Source organism: Mesocricetus auratus, unplaced genomic scaffold (genome assembly GCF_017639785.1).
Source record: "Mesocricetus auratus isolate SY011 unplaced genomic scaffold, BCM_Maur_2.0 Super-Scaffold_100023, whole genome shotgun sequence".
NCBI lineage: Eukaryota > Metazoa > Chordata > Mammalia > Rodentia > Cricetidae > Mesocricetus > Mesocricetus auratus.
The window spans coordinates 4,414,536-4,431,201 of record NW_024429204.1 but is presented as its reverse complement, the minus strand read 5'-3'; the positions used below and the strand labels follow the sequence as shown (position 1 = coordinate 4,431,201).

At 50.4% G+C, this 16,666-nt stretch overlaps 1 long non-coding RNA gene across 2 annotated transcripts; it reads left to right on the top strand.

Annotated features, from left to right (window-relative positions):
- Window positions 1-4,659: 4,659 nt before the first annotated feature.
- LOC106021337 lies at window positions 4,660-15,636 on the top strand. Of its 2 annotated transcripts, XR_005870676.1 has the most exons (6): window positions 4,660-4,705; window positions 6,772-6,896; window positions 10,383-10,534; window positions 11,476-11,587; window positions 14,044-14,308; window positions 14,539-15,636. It is a non-coding gene; the product is annotated as an uncharacterized LOC106021337 (long non-coding RNA). The 2 variants fall into 2 exon arrangements; XR_002383266.2 differs by lacking the exons at window positions 4,660-4,705; window positions 6,772-6,896; window positions 10,383-10,534; window positions 11,476-11,587 and adding exons at window positions 12,915-13,197; window positions 13,551-13,679.
- Window positions 15,637-16,666: the final 1,030 nt, after the last annotated feature.

The following is a 16,666-nucleotide window of genomic DNA, read 5'->3' as shown; positions in this document are numbered from 1 at the left end:
GCAGGCAGGAAAAACATGGCCGTGGGCACCTTGAGGCTCAGAAATCACCTATTGACAAACAGTGGGTGGAAATTTCCACTCAGTGGGAGCTGGCTCATGGCAGTGGGTTTGTGGATTTTCGCACAGGTCAGTGTTTGCTCACAGAAATATCATCTTTACTGAGGCCAAGTCTGTTCCTTTTCCATAAAGCAACGCCTTTGTGTGCTGCTATCAAACACCATGGTTATGGAGACTGTGAGCAGTCTAAAATACTCATGACAACAAAATCGAGTGCCGTAGAATTGCGTTAGTGGGATTATGGGTGGCAGTTTCCTTCTCGTCTAAATTTCCTGTGGTCTAACTTCCGCAATACTCTTAGAATTTAGACATCAAATTTTGGGGCTATGCCCTAAGACACTGTCTACCCTAACCCCCAGCCAGGGAGCAGAACAATAGTTAGCTCAAGCCTGACAGTTGCTACCTGGGTCCTCAGAATCATTTCATAGTCTCTCAGCTCGATCCTAGACAGGGCATGCAGCAGCTACGTATCTCTGCTGTATCTAACTGCACTTAGGTTTACACAGTAGAGGTTATTAAAACTCAAAAATTACTAAATAAATTTAATTTCTAAAAGATGTGGGAGGCTGGCTCAGCAGTTGAGAGCACCGGCCGCTCTTCCAGAGGACCTGGGTTCAATTCCCAGCACCCACAGGGCAGCCCATCACCATCTGTAACTCCAGCTTCCTGAGTTCTGACACCTTCACACAGATACACATGCAGGGCAAACACTGATGCACGTGAAATGAAAATAAATAAGCGATTTGAAAGATGGGTTTACCTTTCTCTTCTGTAGCACGAGGAGGACCTTTCAGCGCCATGAACACTTGTTGGCAGGGGTGAAACTTCTAGCTGGGCGTCATCTGAACTTCCCCATGTCTTCATCAACGGCCTTACCATCAGATTGTGGAGAGCAACAGATAACGCGATGTTTGGCCAATAGTTTAACAAGATGGAACCCATCCGTGGCTCTGGAAGCTTTACTTGGTGGTGTAAGATGAACAGCTGAGGCATTGTCTCCCCGAGTCTGTGGAGACTCCATGTAGATTCCCTTCATATATGTAGACATTTTAGGATGCTTCTACAGTTAAGACTCCACATGGTTTTTCAAATCCCCTCCTCTTTCCTACCCTCCCATCCCCCTTCCCATTCAATCCTCCTATTCTGATTTTCCCTCTGTCTCTCCATTACCCTATATTCTATCCCCCTCCTTTGGAGAGCCTCCCCTCTGCTCTGGTCCCTTCCTGGGTACCTAACTCTGTAGCTGTTGCAATTATAGTGCACATATCAACCACTTGAAAGCTAACACCCACATCTGAGAGATAACATGCCATGCTTGTCTTTTGGGGTTTGGGTTTCCTCATTCGGGATGATTTCTTTTTTCTGAACTCCATCCATTTGCCTACAGATTTCACAATTTAGTTTTTGTTAGCAGCGGAGTACTGTGGAGAGTCCTCAGGGAGCTGAGACTCAACATCTAGCTATACCCCTCTTGGGCACACACCCAAAGGACTCTTCACCTATTGTAGAGATAGTTGCTCATCCATCTTCCTTGCAACGTTACTCATAATAGGAAGAATCTGGAAACAGCCTAGATGGCCACCAGCTGACAAATGGATAACGACAGTGTGGTACATTTGCACAGTGAATCATTACTCAGCTGTTGGGGAGGGAAAAAAACATGATCAAAATATATTGTATGAAGCCGGGTGGTGGTGGCGCACGCCTTTAATCCCAGCACTTGGGAGGCAGAGGCAGGCGGATCTCTGTGAGTTCGAGGCCAGGCTGGACCGACAACCTCCAAAACAATACAGAGAAACCCTGTCTGGTAAAACCAATATATATACATATATATGTATATATATATTATGAAAATTTTAATAAAAAAAGAAAGTTGTGAATGCTGCCATGCACCTGTAATGCCAGCACTCAGAAGGCAGAGGCTATCAAGTTCAGGGACTTGCAGAATAGAAAGTTCTACATCAAAAAGTCCAAGCCAGCTAAGGCTAAATAGTTATGACTGAATCTAAAAATATCAGATACATCTATATTCTCTCTGGTTGCTTTCTGCCATGTACGGTGGGCTAACCACTTCCTGAACGTCTGGGGATTCGTCTCTCTCTCTCTCTCTCTCTCTCTCTCTCTCTCTCTCTCTCTCTCTCTCTCTCTCTCTCTCTCTCTCTCTCTCTCTCTCCACCTCCTGTCTCAGCACAGGGGCACCGGAACTGCAGATACTGGGCTGCTTTCTGAGGATTTGAACTCCGGTCTCCGCCATTGCACAGGAAGCACTTTACAGATGGCGCCATCGCCCTAACCTCTGACTCCTTTTAGGAAACCCACTGTACCTCGGACGACCCCGGGAGCCACAGCACGGTTCCAAGTGAGCTCTCTTTTTCTGCAAGCCGCCCCCAACCCCACCCACGCCTGTGATCAGCAACAGCAGCTGTCATTGGGGCGCCAGCAGGTCATGATGGCACCAAGTTGAACCACACCGGTCAAGACTTTTCCTCCCTCTGAACCTTCTGAAGTCAGTTCACCTCTTGCTCCAATTCCCCACCTCACAGCAATAGTACAGCTATTTCTATTTCCGTTTTGCTTGGGTGAGTTCTAGTTGTTTCGTTTCTTGCGATTAAATAACGTGCAAAAGTTTGGTTTAGTTGTCTTTTTTTTTTTTTTTTTTTTTTGGTTTTTCGAGGCAGGGTTTCTCTGTTGTTTTGGAGGAACTCGCTCTGCAGACCAGAGCTGGCCTCGAACTCACAGAGATCCGCCTGCTTCTGCCTCCCGAGTACTGGGATTAAAGGCGTGCGCCAACAATGCCCGACTTAGTTGTCTTTTTTTTTTTGCTATTGTTTTGTTTTGGTTTTTTTGAGACAAGGTCTTCTATGGAGTGGATGGCCCTGAACTCACTATGAGATAGACCTTGACCTCATCCTTTTGCTCCCAAGTGTTGGGATGATAGGTGAGCTCCACCACACCTGGGTGCTACTAAATGAAAGCTCGTCATTATTTACCTAAGTATTAGACTCCAGGTATTATTGGCCTCTCTTCCCAAGCATGAGGACTTTAGTCAGAGAGTTTCAGGTCCTGGCTCTGCATTTCCTGAGTGCCTCCCCTCCCCCCTCGCCCCCCACCCCCCCAGGCAGTGACTCTTAGAAGCAGCTATAGGGGACGGTGAAGACTTTTTTTTTTTTTTTAACTCTTGTTTCGTTTTGCTTGTGTTTATTTTTTCAAGACAGGGTTTGTCCTGGAACTCACTCTGTAGACCTGGGTGGCCTTGAACTCATAGAAATCCGCCCACCTCTGCTTCCCAAGCGCTGGGATTAAAGGCAAGCACCACCACTGAGGTCAATTTGAGGGAGTGGATTATCTTTCCGGCACACGGGTTCCGAGATCAGACTCAGGTTGTCTGGTGCCTTTTCGCAGCTGGGTCACCTTGCTGGGCCACGATCTTAAAGTTCTCTCCTTCCTGCGGGCACCTCCTGTGCTGGGATTGGAGGTGTGTGCCGCCAGGCCTGGTTTATACCGAGCTAGTGATCAAAACAAGGACTTGGTTCACACTAAGAAAACACACTGGCAGCCGGGCGTTGGTGGCGCATGCCTTTAATCCCAGCACTCGGGAAGCAGAGGCAGGCGGATCTCTGTGAGTTTGAGGCCAGCCTGGTCTATAGAGCAAGTTCCAAGACAGACTCCAAAACCACAGAGAAACCCTGTCTCGAAAAACCAAAAAAAAAAAGAAAAAGAAAAAGAAAAGAAAACACACTGCCAACCAGCTGCAGCTGCCTGCATGGCCACTCTGAAGCCTGGGGTTTTGCATGTGGAGGCTCTCTGGCCCTGTTAGGTCCAGCTCCCAAACCTGCTCCCCTGGAAACCGCTCGGTGAGTCGAAGGATGTGCCCTACAGACTAAATGTGTGCTTCCTGAAAAGGAAGAGGAATGAGGAGCCATTAGGTGTTGGGCACCCTGCCTAAAAACAGAGAAATGACTCAGAAGTCGTGGAAGTAAGCCGGGGAATTAAAAACCACTTACCAGGCAGACAATTCTGTGAGTCCGTCTTCCCTCATCAGCTCGGCAGAAAACCCCTCAGGTGTGGGCTAGGCAGAAGCCTTGAGGAGGTCTCCAAGAGGGCGCAGTGACTATCCACATAAACTCGGGTGGGCAGGAATGCTACCCACCAGCCCCCGCCTTCCCCTTGGCCTCTGTGGTCTGAGAGCCAGATCTGGACAAGGCTTGATCTGCAGATGTCGTTTGAGGTCTCTTCCAGCCCAGGAGAGGCATCGCCAGCATGGGGAGCCCAACCCTCTGTTGACCTTTCTGAGCTCCCAGTTCTGCTGGAACCAAGGCCCTTTTTAGACAACGTTTTGTTGATTTCAGGTCTTAGGTTCTTTTAAGATGTTCCCAGTATACATTGTATCCTGGGGTCTGTCCAAAAGTTGAACACCACATGTGTGGCGGAACACGGAATCCTTGAGTCCAGAGAATCACATGGTTTGGTTTGGTTTTAAAAAGATGACAGTTGTGGGGAGAATGGGGGGGAAGGGGGAATCATCCCTGAAGAGACCGTTTAACAGCTAGGTGCTCCAGTCCCTAACACTTGCGTTTTGTCTGCCACGGGTGGCAAGGAAAGGGGACAGAGAGGAACCAATTCAGGAGGCGGGGAGGTGGCTTAGTGTGTAAGAACACTCGCTGTGACATGAGGGCCTGAATTTAGATTCCCAGCACTCATGGTTAAAAAACAAACATACTGCCGGGTGTTGGTAGCACATGCCTTTAATCCCAGCACTCGGGAGGCAGAGGCAAGTGGATCTCTGTGAGTTCGAGACCAGCCTGGTCTACAGAGCGAGTTCCAGGACAGCCTCCAAAACAATACAGAGAAACCCTGTCTTGAAAAACAAACAAAAAAAAACAAAAGCAAACAGACTAAAGCCAGCTTGGGAGGGAAGGTGGATCCAGGTGGACCTAGGGAGTTTAATGAGACTACCCCCACCCAGAACCCTCCTCTGGTCTCTATGCACTCGCATGTGGGTGACTTACATCAGTGAGCAACACCCCAGCCTTAATACTTATTCTCCAGGGGTCTTAGTGTCTGGACGATATAACTATTTGGACCAAATGACCTCTAAAACCCCTCTAGTTAAATGACCCATAGGTTTTCTGTAGAATATAACAGAATAACTCTGAGAGGTTCCCACCCCATGATCTTACTAGATTCTCATTGCAAGTGTGTGTGTGTGTGTGTGTGAGTGTGTGTGTGTGTTGTAAGAGCGTGTGTTCATGTATGCATGTGTGAGTGTGAGAGAGTGTATAATAGTGTGTGTACGTGTGAGTGTGTGAGTGTGCACGTGTGTGAGTGTGTATGTGTGTGAGTGTGTGTGTGTGAGTGTGTGTGTATTTTCTCCTAGCCTATGAATCAGGGAGTTCAGGCTCAGGGAGTTTACAGGATTCACTCAAGAGACAATAAGGTTAGAACCAGCTTTCAACCCAGGCCCTTTAGACGGAGAAGCCACGCGAACTCTGTGATGGGAATTGGCAGCTTCTGAGCAAAGGGGCCACAGGGACCTGGAGTCAGGGCTGTTGTGTTAGTCAGCTGCTCTTCGTAGGTGGCATACAGACTGCTGGGTCTCACGCCGAGTTCTTCACCCACATTATCATTTCACGTTGCTCTTCCTCCTGCCCCTCCCCCATCTCAGGGCAGCGCTTGCGTGTTTTTTTCTTTCTTTCTTTCTTTTTGTTTTACTAATTGGACATTCCGCATTATTAAGTTGATACAAATGTAGCTAGCTCTAGTGGCCCGGATGGAAGTGATGGCTCTCCTGCTCAGTTCCTGGCTCACACTAGGGAGATGTGAGCTGCTGTAAATCTGCTATCATTTAATCATGCGTGGTCTTGTTTGCTGTGTAGCTCAAGTTGACCGCAGAATCCCAATCTTCCTGCTTCGTCCTTCTAAGTTCTGGAACCACAGGCTGTGTCACCATCCCTACTCTGTCACAGCACGGTTTTGTTGCCCTTGCCTGTGGCCCCTCCCCCCCACTCCCCCTCCCTCCATGACTTGGAGAAGACTTCATTGGTTTTTGTACTCAAAACCACAAATATATAAGACTTTATGTATCAGTTAATCCCTGTGCAATCAGGGACAACGAGGTTTGCTTTATTCATTTATTTTTTTAAAGCCAGGGTCTCATGTAGTCCAGGTTGTGCTCAAACTCGCTATGTAACTTAGGGTGACTGAACTTCTGATCCTCTGCTTCTGTTTCCCGAGTGCAGGGATGGTACAACAGGCATGTGCCACCCCACCCGGGTATTAATGCCCAAACATGCGTGCACGCAGCATGCATGCACATGCGCACACACACACACACACACACACACACACACACACACACACACACACACACACACACACACGGTCGTTCAGCATTGCCACACTCCTCAGGAGAACCCCTGCCCTGAAGATACTGTGGCTTTATATAAATCTCTGAGAACTGAGGCTCTGGTTGAATTAAGAGTTATCATAGTTACACCAAAGAAAACCACAACTTAAATGAAGTTTGCCATTTTAGAGGACAGAGAGAAAGAGAGAACGGGTGTGGAGTGGGGTGAGGGGGGGAGACCTGGGAGGAGTGAGGGGACTGTGATCAGAATATACTATATGAAAACTTTTCAATTAAAAACAATGTTTTCCTTATTAACGATTCCTCTCTATTTTATTTGCACTACACTCCTGTTCACAAAACGGTAGCCTAGATCAACCACGACGCCCTCCAGGGGAAGACGGCCACGTGAGGCTGTGTGTGGAGCCGACCAGCCCAGCAGCCACCGTGGACACAGCACCGCCTCAGAACTGACTGTTGTTGCTGTGTTCTTGTAAGTCTCTCTTCATATTGACTTGTTTGGCTATATGCATTAGTGTCCGCCTGGTGGTATACATGCGTGGCTGTATACATGATCCCATGTGTAGTTGTATGTTTTATACCATGTGTAGTTGTATGTATTATACCATATGCATTACATTATGTGTGGTTGTATGTATGATACCATGTGTGGTTGTATGTGTGATACCATGTGTGGTTGTATGTATTATACCATGTGTGGTTGTATGTATTATACCCCATGTGTGGCTGTATGCATTATACCCCATGTGTGGTTGTATGTATTATACCATGTGTGGTTGTATGTATGATACCATGTGTGGTGTATATATTATATATACCATGTGTGGCTGTATGTATTATACCATGTGTGGCTGTATGTATGATACCATGTGTGGCTGTATGTATTATACCATGTGTGGCTGTATGTATGATACCATGTGTGGTTGTATGTATTATACTACATCTGGTTGTATGTATGATACCATGTGTGGTTGTATGTGTGATACCATGTGTGGTTGTATGTATGATATCATGTGTGGTTGTATGTGTGATACCATGTGTGGTTGTATGTGTGATACCATGTGTGGTTGTATGTGTGATACCATGTGTGGTTGTATGTATTATACCATGTGTGGCTGTATGCATTATACCCCATGTGTGGTTGTATGTATTATACCATGTGTGGTTGTATGTATGATACCATGCGTGGTGTATATATTATATATACCATGTGTGGCTGTATGTATTATACCATGTGTGGCTGTATGTATGATACCATGTGTGATTGTATGTATTATACCATGTGTATGCAGTTCTCACAGACGTCAGAAGGGAGCGTGGGGTCCCCTGAATCTGGAGTTACAGATTGTTGTGAGCTAGCACTTGGGTGCTGGGAACCAAACGGGGTCCCCTGTAGGAGCAGCCAGTGCTCATAGCCACGAAGCCGTCTCTCCAGCCCCGTCCTGTGCTCTCAGGACAGTGTCTCACTCTGGTCCCCACTTTGGCCTAGAACGTACCGTGTAGCTCAGGCTGGCTTCAAACTCACCGTCATCCTCCTGCCTCATTCTCTCAGGAGCTGGTGTCAACTGGGCAGCGGTGGAACGCACACCTTTAATCCCAGTGCTGGGGAGGCAGAGGCAGGCGGATCTCTGTGAGTTTAAGGCCAGCCTGGTCTGCAGAGTGAGTTCCAGGACAGCCAGGGCTACACAGAGAACCCTGTCGGATTTGGGGTGGGGAGGTCAGTGACTTAGGGTATCTCCCTCTAGGCTGCAAGCCGCTGACTCCTATCCAGACTTGCATGGGGCAGTGGGGGTTGGGGTGGGGGCACCGCTGACCGGTGTCCCAGCTGCTCACCCTGGCTTAGCAGCAGGCACTGTGCAGCTGGTGGCATCCGCACTGGTGACAACCACGCTGACAGCCATTCTTCCGTGTGGGTAGACGGCTGTGTGGAGCCAGATCTTATCAGACTTGCCCACGCTTGACCTTTCTTGGCAGCTTTTTTTTTTTTTTTTTTTTTTGGTTTTTCGAGACAGGGTTTCTCTGTGGCTTTGGAGGCTGTCCTGGAACTCACTTTGTAGACCAGGCTGCCCTCTCACAGAGATCTGCCTGCCTCTGCCTCCCGAGTGCTGGGATTAAAGGCGTGCGCCACCAACGCCCAGCTTCAGAGCCAAGTTCTAAGTCCGGCTTTCTTCAAAGCTTCCCATAACGTGAGGTGGGTAAGCAGCCGAGGCCCGTGGATGGGGAAGGTGGGAGGCTGCCCGACACACCGGGGCACGTGACCACACAGGTGGCCACAGCCGTGTTTCAGGCCTTGAGCTCTGGTACAGTTTGTAGAAGCTGTGTGGCCTCTGTTGGTCTGAGGGGACCCTGTGTTTCCTTACACCTGTCACCATCAAGACGCCACATCTAATTTTCTGCCTGTACAACACTGTTCTTTTTAGAGTCTCCAGACCCTGAAGGACGGTTACGTACTAAGGCCACTGTGTAGCCCACTAACCTAAGCTCTACTCAAAAAAAAAAAAAAAAAAAAAAAGATAAAGGCCTTAGAAATGCAAGGTTGTCTCTTGGGAACTGTGGCAGGGGTGAGGGTAGGAATCGGAGAGCATGCAGGGGTGAGGCTGGAGGAGGCTGGACTGGGAACTTATTTCCTGGGATTTCCCCTCTTCTGTGACCTCTGATCTCTGCCCCCAACCCCGGGCCAAAACGGCTAGACCACATTTGGGGTGAACTGCATAGAATTAGTGTTTTCCCAGTCAAAAAGGTAGGATGCGGGCAAATTCATTTTGGTTCAGCCCAACAATCTGCTCTCCCAGAGCCTTCTGCTGGCCTCTGTCACGGCCTTGTTTTCTGTTTCGTGGGCAATTAGGGTTCTCTGTGAGCTTTTCCTATATTTGGTGACAAGGCTCCTTGAGAGCAGAATCCTTAGCTGTGTTCGTCTCAGCCCGTGATGGGCCCCGCCACAGCTGCAAAGTGCCAGTAAGTACATCCGGGAGAGGGGCATAGCATAGGGATCTGAGCCGCGTGCACAGCGTACAGGACTAAAGGCTGGACCGACAAGGCGTCTTCTCAGGATGGTCTCTCACCTCCACGCAGGGGTCCAGACCGCAGTAGTGGGACATTTTGGGATCAGATAATTCCTTGGTGTGGGTGGCTGGCTGGGCTGTGCGTCCTGGAGGTCCTTGCCTCTGTCTCCCGGCAGCCCGGGGTGCATCTGTGCCTCCCCGCCACTGCATCCGTCCAAAATGTGTCCTCAGACCCTGCCCCGTGTCCGCTCTGGAAAACAAAGCTGCCTCACTCTGGAGCGGCTTGCCCTAGGTGTGTGGGGATGGAGGGATGCCTCGCCATGCGGCGTGGTGACTCAGAGAAACCGGCGACTGGGCTAGGTCTTGAAGGATGAGTAAGAATCGTGAAGGGGAAGCGAGACGGAGGCCACCGCGCAGGCAAGGGCATGATGGCTTCCCTTCATGAGCTTCAGGGCACCAGGTGCGCGAGTGACCCACATAATTGACAGACGGCTGAGCACACGCCCTCTCTCTTTCCAAAAGGACGTCCTACCAAGCCTTGGTTTCGGGTTTCCCCATATCCCGTGGCTGCCTCCAACCCCAGAAGTGTGTGGTGCCATCAGAAGACCTCTGTGGACCAGGACAGGTCACTCACAGCAGGCTTGATGCCAGAGCAGCTACGGCTGCAGAGTCCCACACTTTCTTCCTGCAGCAAGAATTTTTTTCTTCATCGGGGAGGTGTTGGGATTTGAACCGGCGTCCTTGAGTATACTAAATGTGTACTGAGCTACACTTCAGCCTTGCATCCATATTTAAAGTGCTTTCACGAGTTGTTTAAAGTGTACATAAGACTGGTCAACATTCGAGCAACAGTTACAGGGTACCCAAAGCTTCGTGTTGGTGGAGCCCTAGACTCTCTGTTTGGTCTTTGAATTCCCTTCAATGCTTCCCCCTTGCTGACTTCAATCTCTTTTCAGTCCCAGGAGAGCAGAGAGCTGTTTCCGTACCTATTCATTCACCAAACATTCCTCTGAGCATCCCACTGCTGTGAGAAGTCGTGAGAACTCCTTGGAGGGGCTGTGACTTATGCAAGTTGTGACTACATGCAAATGCCACACGGAATCTAAAGGTGGGCTTGGGGCTGCCGTGGGCTGTGGTTTCAGTAATCAGGAGGGGCTGGAGGTGTCGTGGAGAAGCTCAGAGACAAGCCGGAACCTGCTGGTTCTCCATGTCTGTGTCACCACACGGAACCGCCGACACCCTCACAGAAGAATGGTGGCTGCCTCTCATCAGGTTGGGGCAGTGTTGCCCTCCCTCACCCAAAGCACTTTCCCAGGATCCAATTCGATTTCACGTTCCCAGTGTCCCCATGAGAGGTGTGCACACAGCCAACAATTACCCCCCAACTCCTCTCCCAGACGAGGAAAGGGAGGCTCAGACGTGTTGACGTGTCCCCAGTCACATGTTTCATGGCTGCCTCTGGTCACCCACGTCTGTTGCGCCATGGTCTAGCCTGGCAGCTAGCCAGGGGTTCCGTTCACTGCGGCCGGAGGACCAAGGGTTAGGGGCTGGCTAGGATGTGGAGCCCCCCAACTGCCCTGAAGGGGTGCGAGCAGTCTCTTAGGGATAAGGACCCCTACCGCCTCCATTGGCGGCATTTTTGGTCGGTTTATTTTTCCAGTGATTTGGGGGTGTAGTGTATGTGCTTAATTGTTGCCTACTCAAGTTTCGTGAACGTGGTACCAAGGATTTACAAGTCAGTTTCTGTTGGGGAAGTCCTGTTATTTGCCTGTGCATTTGTCAATAAAGTACTGTCTGGCCAATAGAAAACCTAGATAGGAGGGACTAGGAGTCGAGGAGGATTCTGGGAAGGGGAAACACAAGAGAGTCAACATGTGACGCCATGGGGGTAGGACGCCGGGAACTATTCTCCGGTAAGAAACATACTTAGATTAACAATTATGGGGTAATTACTTAAGTCAGAGCTAGCCAGTAAGAGACAAACAAGGCCAACAGCTTCATAATTAATACAGCCTCCTGTGTGTTTATTTGGGACTGATGCGGATCTAGAACCAGGCTGGCGCGGCAGAGCCCAGGCGACTGGCGGGGGATAAACCAAAGCGGCTAGCAAAAGAAAAAGCTTCTCTTAACAAGTTTCCGCTGCAGGTATTGGTTTTCTTCGGTAAGGGCTGCCCCATAAACTCAAATACTGACCTGCCTCAGTGGGCCTACGTGGGGAGGATGTCTCTCACGAGCTACCCTTGAGCTGGACAGAGACCGTATGTGGTAATGACAACTGTCTTGGTTGGTAGTGACTCTCTGGGCTTGAGACCGTTCTGTGGGAAGGAGAGGGGGACTCTTGCTGCTATGTGCGCATCAACCTTAACATGGTGACCAGGGGACACCCAAGATGCATCAAGGTGCCACAGAGCACGCTGATCCTGGGTGTGTGTGTGTGTGTGTGTGTCTGTCTGTCTGTCTGTCTGTGTCTGTCTGTATCTGTGTGTGTGTTTGCCTGTCTGTCTCTGTGTGTGTGTTTGCCTGTCTATCTGTCTGTCTCTCTCTCTATGTCTGTCTGTGTGTGTGTGTGTCTGTCTGTCTGTCTGTGTCTGTCTGTGTCTGTCTGTGTCTGTCTGTGTCTGTCTGTGTCTGTCTGTGTGTGTGTTTGCCTGTCTGTGTCTGTTTGTCTGTCTTTCTGTCTCTGTCTCTCTCTCTCTCTCTCTCTCTGTGTCTGTCTCTGTGTGTGTATGTGTCTGTCTGCCTGCCTGCCTGCCTGCCTGCCTGCCTGTCTGTCTGTCTGCCTCTCAGGATCAGGGGTTCTAAACCCTTCCAAGCCAGATGTGACCTCCTCATGACTCCTTCAGTCATTCACAAATATTTACCGCACACTTCCGCGTGCCAGATGCAGTGCTGGCCACTAGGGATCCAAAGGTGACCATGTCAGGGACACTGTGTTAAATGTGTTCGCTGTCTAGTGGGTACACAGGTATAAAATGCATAGTAACGCTACAGCCATAGCGGCCAGGAGGGACCCTAGCGGAGCCTGTGCACACGGTGGGCAGAAAAGCGTGGCTGCTCATTGCTCTGGGGCGGCAAAAAATTGCACAGAGAGAGCAAAGATTTCGGGTCCCTCCCTGGAACATGTTGATGGGGTTGCCTCCCAAGGCTGGGCATCTCGGGGAGAAGGCAGGACGCACAGGTAAGGAGGACACACACCTAACGCTGCCACGGGCAGTTGGGCAGGAATAGACAGAAGGAAACGGAGACATTTTCTGCTGGCCCTGCCCTGGCGTCTTTTCTTCCTCCTGTCCTCCCCACACCCCTTTCTTTAAGTTTTTCATTTGTTTGGGGGTTTTTTGGTTTTGGTTTTGTTTGTTTGGTTTTTTGTTTTGTTTTGTTTTTTGGTCTTTTTTGTTTTTTGTTTTTTTGGTGTTGTTTTTTGTTTTTTCGAGACAGGGTTTCTTTGTATTGTTTTGGAGGCTGTCCTGGAACTCTCTCCGTAGACCAGGCTGACCTCGAACTCACAGAGATTTGTTTGGGTTTTGCTGTTGTTTTCTTCCTTGCATGCTTCCTCTGTAGCCCAGGCTTGCTCGGAACTCTAGCCCAGACTGAGCTAACTCGTGGCAGTCCTCCTGCCTCAGTCTGGGATTACAGGTGTGAATTACTGTGACGGTGTTTTCCCCATTTTCCTGTAATTGTGGAAGGTAAAAGTGACTCGGTTGCCTGTTCTCTGCCCCGTGGTTTTCCCACTTCCTGGTAGCCCCAGACGGTTTCCTTGGATCCGCACGGAAGGTGAGCTCCCAGGTGTTGCTCTGTTATGACACGGGGGGGGGGTACGTCTCATCTGGTCAGTCGGGGTTCGGAGAAGCAGAGCCCTCTTGAGGTCTCACAAGAGTGGGATTTTCATGCGGCTGCTGGAGGAGATGGGTGTTGGGGGCTGGGGCAGGGTTGGAAAAGGAGCCGGCAGGCAGGCAGTAATGACTAGCTGAGCTCACTTGCCTCTGTAAAGGAGCAGCGACAGATGCTCAGGGTCAGGTTGGGCCTGAGGCTGCTGGAGCCCAGGAGGCAGCACTTAGAAAGAGAATGGAGGTACCAGGAAGATATGGACCGGTTGCAACCTGATGACCTGTGGGTCTGTCACCTAGCTAACCCGAATCACCTTCAGAGAGGACGAGTAACCGCTTCACTTTGGTTTTTCCGAATCTCCTTCTGGACCCTCTGAGGAGAGCGACTCCATCTGTGCCGAGCTGAAGGCTTCAACCCTTACATTTGAAGTTGGTGGCGGCGGCGGGGACAGAGCACCCTGGCTTGACAGAGAAACACACACACACAGAAGGCACTAGGCCCGTGAACCAGAAACTCTCAGACTTGGGTGTGCTTAGGTGTGGGGTGTGTGTCTGTGTGTGTGAGAGAGAGAGAGACAGACAGACATACAGACAGACAGACACAGAGACAGACAGACAGAGGCAGACAGACAGACACAGAGACTGAGAGGGAGAGGGAGAAGGAGAGGGAAAGGGAGGGAGTTTTCAGAGATGACTAGATAGTTCCCAGACCTCTTTACTTACGGGCACAGATTGGGCGTCTGTTTCACAATCCTCAGCAGGAGATACAGACAAACTCCTGTCCTCCCTACAGAACAAGTTGCAGTTAAGTCGACTTGAGCAGCCTGCCGTGTGGAGACACCGTCTCGAGGCCCCGGGCACTGAGGCCATCCCCCCACATTACCTTCTGAACCAGACGTTCAATCTTCTGTCCAGTGGTTGTTGTCACGGCTCTTTTCAGACTCTCAGAGCAAGCTAAGGAAGCTAGTGCGCTCTCCGGCAAGCTGCTGGGTGTGGATGGACAGCCGCCAGGCTCTCACGCCCATACTGCAAGGGAATGAGGAGCTGGGACATCCAAGGTATGCCCCACCCTGCAAACCGGGCTTGCTGGTGACTCACATAATTGATTTGCCCCATTATTCCTGGGATCACCATTAAGGAGCACATGTCCGACACCCCAAAGTGCGTGGGCATCTCTGTGGGCTACCATATGAAGCACAGGAAAATGACGGGTACCTGCCTTGGGGGGGTCAGGATGAACAGACTTAAGAGACCCTCCCACAAGCCTCATTTGCCCCTCTACTTACAGATACACCCACCTACCCGCTGGCACTACAGAGACCCGCCACCCTGCTGCAAAGCTGTTGACAGTACCACCTCCAGCTCCCTGGGCAAACAGGAGATGTGGGAGGAGTTGGAGGTTGGAGGATGGGGAAGGGCCCAGATGGTGCAGCGACAGGGCCCAGCTGAGATCCAAGGCCGTACTGAATGACGCTTTCCTGAGAGGGGAGCGTGTGTTCCCCGCAGACAGCTCCTCCTGTGCCTTCGCGCTCTGTCCTCACAAAGGGAGCCGTGAGGATGCATGGGGAGGGCCTTTCCCTCACCCACCCATCTTCTTCCAGCATTGGTCATCGTTAGCCGGGGTCTGGTGGCTCTGCTGAACCTGCCCCCTCCAAGTTTTGTCTGTGACATCTGCAGTTGAGTTCCATCCTCCAGGAAGCAGACTCACCAGCTAGGACCAAGGAAGCTGTGTTTAAAAGAAGCATCGCCCCAGGGACTCCCAGGCAGCTGGGCAGGGGCAAGTTTATAGAAAACATTGGACTAGGCTGAATGCCTGCAGATGTAGGGTTGGCAGAGGAGGAAGGGGCGAACCGAATAAAGCCGCCTGTCCTAGATGGGAAGGAAGATCATGCACAAATGGATGATGTATACATCCTACAAATGCTGGGGAAGCCCCGTGGGCTGGCCCCTGCACTTGCATCAAATGACCTTGGAGCAAATGTCTCCATCAATGTTCTACCTTGGACTCCTCACTTGCCTTCTTCAAAGCCCTGGTGTCAACAGCCAAGCCCAGCAAACAGAAAGCAGATGGTGTTTGGTGAGAGAGTAAATGTATGTACTTAACAGCCATACACCGAGTGATGGGGTGAATGTCCTTCTGTATATGTGTTTCTCTTATTGGTTGATGAGTAAAACACTGTTGGCCAACAGGGCAGCAAGATAGGCGGGGCTAGGAGACGATAAGAATTCTGGGAAACGTAGTCAGGTCAGACGCCACGTGAGACCACACAGGGGTAAGAGGTCAGGACCCTTCTCTGGTAAGATGAGACCATGTGGAAATATTTAGATTAATAGAGATGGGTTAATAATTAAGACAGAGCTAGCCAATAAGAAGCCCAAGTCACCTGCCAACAGTTTCACAATTAATGTAGCGTCCGTGTGTTCATTTGGGGCTGGCACACCTGTGGGACCAGGCTGGCAGTGCTCAGTACACTGCTGCTGTGATAAAACACCAGGACCATAAGTAACCCGGGGAAAAAAGGGTTAATTGCATCTCCACTTCCTCATCACACTCTATCGCTGGAGGAAGTCAGGGCAGGAACTCAGGCAGGACAGGAAGTGATGCAGAGGTCACGGAAGGGTGCTCCTTCCTGGCTTCCTCTTCTGGGACCACCAGCGGTGTGTGTGTGTGTGTGTGTGTGTGTGTGTGTGTGACTCCACCCCTTGTGGGATGGGCCCACCCACGTCAATCATCACCCAAGAAAAAGGACCAAAGGTTTGCTCATAGACCAGCCTGGTGGGGGCATTTTCCTCCACTGAGGCACTGTCTTCCAAAACCCCCTCTAGCCTGCGTCAAGGCTGATACAGAAGCTGCCTGGTCCAGGTGGGGAACTTGTGTGAAACATAGTAACAGTGTAGGGAGCTGAGCTGTCTAGACACTCATAAACCCAGCGGGAAGGACCGGGCTGGGCGGAGTGAAGGGGTCTGACACTCCTTCAGCAGACTGTAAGGTCCCTGAAGCAGGTCCCTGCTCTTTGGGGAGAGCCCCATCCCGGGCACAGCCCAGGGCCAAGCTACTACACTTTATGTTCATTTGCCAAATGACTGAAAGACAAACGTCAGCCTCGGTGTCCCAGGTGCATGCGCCGTATGTACGTACGCAGTTTGATACCTGAGCCTAAATCCAGAATAGCAGGTGCCTGTAATTGGCAGAGGTCCAACATAAAAGGCTGCTAACCATCTCACCCAATGACTCCACATGGGGTCCGTTATCAAGACCCCAGAGGAGGCACAAGGACAATACTGACCTTCCGAGTCCCGCCCAGACCGATGACCTTTACATCTGTATGAGGGATCTGTCTACATCTGGACTCCTCAAGTTCACGGTCAGCAACTCTCACAGAGGCTTGGGAGATTTGGGGGTAGTTTCCTTCTGG